This window comes from Melanostigma gelatinosum (genome assembly GCF_949748355.1).
Source record: "Melanostigma gelatinosum genome assembly, chromosome: 1".
Taxonomy (NCBI): domain Eukaryota; kingdom Metazoa; phylum Chordata; class Actinopteri; order Perciformes; family Zoarcidae; genus Melanostigma; species Melanostigma gelatinosum.
The window spans coordinates 19,734,150-19,737,700 of NC_136634.1; the positions used below are offsets into that span (position 1 = coordinate 19,734,150).

A 3,551-nucleotide genomic window follows, 5' to 3' on the forward strand; every position below is an offset into this window, starting at 1 on the left:
TTCTTTGATTTGAGGGTTGCTGGAAATGAATAAAACCTGACTGACAGTCAATTGAGATATTTTACGAAGTAAAAACTGAACTGAATTTGTACCTTCAAATGGCACATTTCTTTTAATTTTTAAGGTGCTATAAAAATGGTTTTCTCAAATTCCACACAATGACTAATATATAAGTTCAGGACAAAAATGGGTAATATCACAATATTTGAGGTGCTACAAAAATATTTTTTCTCAATAATTCCATACAATGACTGATGTATATGTAATCAAGGCATCGTTGACTTAATAATTGTTAATAGTTGTTAAACATTTAATAATAACAATAAATAACCACAAAGAAATAAGAATGAAATTGAATATGATTGTCTGATTTATGTTTGTTTTTTGTTTGTAGATTTCCTACCCTGTTTGATGGTAATGTAGGTTTAAGACGATGGTTTTACCTGCATCTGTGCACAGTATATTGTATTTAAATGATTTCATCAATAAAAAGAAAAAGGTTTGTGTATTTCACTGGTTCATAGTTGTACATAGCACACTTTGTTCGTCAGGATTAAATCCATCAGTGACTGGAGTGTGACTCAATAGTTCTTTATCTTACTTGGCAGTTTGCACTCTTTGCTGCTGCCATTACTGGTATACAATTGTCATCTCGTCTGACACAAACTCATAAAAAGGTCCTTAGAAAAAGCAATCTACACATTCTTTGGAGTCACAAACCAACAACATCCTGATCTCGATCTATAGTTCCTTCCAGTTGATTAACAGGCCGACACATTCCTGAATGTGTTCACAACTTGTCGATACTTTTTTAGATTGCCGGTGGCTTTTCTTGATCGTACCGTCATCTTATCCTCATCATTGTGCTCCCCAGGCATCTTGTTGTTCATGTGTATGAGCACTTTTACCAGCTCAACTTTAGGTCACCATGAAACAGGCCCCACCTTTGACTTTATCACACAGCTCCAACACAATATATCAGGATTGGTGCGGCAGCAAAGGGATTGGACCTGATCACACCCGGCCCTCATTCCTTTGCTTCCATTTTCTGTGAAGCACTCTTTAACTTTTTGTGTCACATAATGCTGTTTGGAAAATACTAAAAATAGTGCGGAATGAAAGAAATCCATGGAGATTAAAACAAAAAATAAAATGTCAGTGAATCAAAAGACATCAAGCTAAATGATGCAGATCAATCAAAGAAAAACAACTCACTCTTTTCCAAGGGAAAAGACAATAGCTCAATCATAGAGTTGGAAATATGTCTTTAACAGTAAATGCACACGTTTTATGTCACTCACACGGAGCCATCTAAAAAATACATATTACAGGGAGGAACTGAGACAGCGCTCCAGTATTTATCCCACTATGACTACGTCCTCAGTGAACTCATAGAAGGGAACCTCTAGGTTTAGAGGAGCAGGTCCCTTTCTTATCCTTCACACAGAAAAATAAAGGTGCCATCTGGAACCGAAAATGGTTCTTCGGAGTGATGCCATAGAAGAACCATTTTTGGTTCCACAAAGAACCTTTCCGAACAGGGTTCTTTAAAGAACCATTTCCATAAACGGTTCTTTAAAGAACCCACAAAGGTGCCTCGAAGAACCTTCAAAAAATGGTTCTTTGAAGCACCATTTCTGGTTCTTTGAAGAACCTAAAGACAAAAAGGTTCTTTAAAGAACCATTTTCAAAAAAGTTCTTTATGGTCCCAAATGGTTCCATATAGAACCCTTTTCAAATGGTTCTTTAGCTAGAAATGGTTCTTCCAAGGAATAAATGGTTCTTTAAAGAACTGGTTTTACATTTAAACAGCATAACAATGGAATCAGGGTTCCTACTCTTTTGTAGACATATTCCAGGATCCTTTCTGTGATCTTTAAAATCATCATTTACATGCACGGAAATGATGGCAAATAGATTTTTGGATAAAACAAACACCTGTAGATGTACTGCACTTCACTTTATTGTCAGAAATCAACTCTATACAATATAATCCATGTGCTACATGCAGTGTCCTATCTAAGAAATGTTCGGAGCATTTGCTACTCTCTGCACAGCTACAGGTACCGTGTGTCTAGCTTCAGGATAAATGCCTCCAAAAATGAAAATGTTTTTTTCAGATGATAGAGGGCCAACACAACACCCACGGCCAATGAACCGTCTGCGTCTTCATTGTCCACCATCATTTTTTGTCCATCCACTGCTACAAAAACATCTGTGCAGTCACTCAGGGGCTTGCCATCGCTGCTGCTCAGGACAATTGTGGGTGTTGGGCTTAGTAGTTCCTGAAATATATATATATATAGATATATATATTAGCTAGCTAATATATATATATATATATATATATATATATATATATATATATATATATATATATATATATATATATATATATATATAGATGTGTGTGTGTGAACCATTTAATATCCCAAAGAACCACATGAAAAACATGTAGAACCATCCAATAGATAAAATGGTTCTTTAGTAGGGGATGGTTCTTCGTGGAACCACACTGCCTTTTAAAGAACCATTTAAGAACCTTTTTTTTCTGTGTGTTCCTGAAGCATCGTAGTGGGAGCCATGGCACGGACAGTAGTAGCCTCCGAAGTCTCCGGCGTTGGCGATGGGCACACAACCCAGATGGGTGCACACACCGAGGACGATGACCCAGCGGGGGTTAATCACTGTCCTTGTCATGCTGGGGGTCACGGAGCTCCGCCAGATTCACACCCTCCTCTGCTGCGATTTCCTTCTCTGTGCGGTGACGGACAAACGGGCTTTCCTCTCCACTTGAAGGTCATGTTTTTGCCTTCAGGGATGTCAGCGAGCTTGATCTCAATCTGCGATAAGGCCAGGACATCTGCTGATGCGCTCATTGAGGAGACAAACTGGGTGACCACCGTCTTGGCGGCATACACACCAACCACAGCGGTCGCTCCAGTGACTAGGTAAGAGAAGGACCTTCTCGCTGCTCTCCTGGGAGGACTTGTTGGGGTCCGTGACCTCGGGGCGACGGTAGTCTGTAAAGTCAGGAATTTTGACAGACTGCTCCAACAACAGAACAGGTAGGTATATGGCACAACTAGGGAGCAGTACACCTCCCTTGATTGCCGAGCCACCAGCGTCAGGCGTCAGCGTCAGTCACAACACGCCCAGACAAGCCCAGACAAGTTTGCATGGGCAAACTACGGCCAGTCACTCGCACCAGCCCCTCTAGAGGGCCGGTTCGTATTGCACCCCCTCCTTACTCTCTCTGCATCAGGGATATCTCACCCTGCAGCCTCTTTTCCCCAATCTGCACTTCCAACCCACGCACATGCATCCCAGCATCTTTTCCTCTTCCCTCGCTCCTGCCTTTCCGTTCAACACAACACAGGCTATCGATCACCGGTAACCACATGGACCTCGCCCAATTATCGAGCCATCCACACGCAATCCCCACATCTCCTGGGAATTGCTTACCAAGCTCGGCCGCTGCACTCAAACAGCCACTCCCAACCTGCGCAGGCTCCACCTTTTAGGCTCCAATTAGGCTCCACCTAATTCCC

General features: G+C 41.4%; 1 pseudogene across 1 annotated transcript; it reads right to left on the reverse strand.

Moving 5' to 3' along the window:
- Nucleotides 1-1,358: 1,358 nt before the first annotated feature.
- Nucleotides 1,359-3,321, reverse strand: LOC306781526 (cytochrome b-c1 complex subunit Rieske, mitochondrial-like; annotated as a pseudogene). The gene is made up of 3 exons: nt 3,277-3,321; nt 2,543-3,048; nt 1,359-1,437 (listed from the first exon to the last, which is right to left on the reverse strand). The product of its transcript is annotated as a cytochrome b-c1 complex subunit Rieske, mitochondrial-like (transcript).
- Nucleotides 3,322-3,551: the final 230 nt, after the last annotated feature.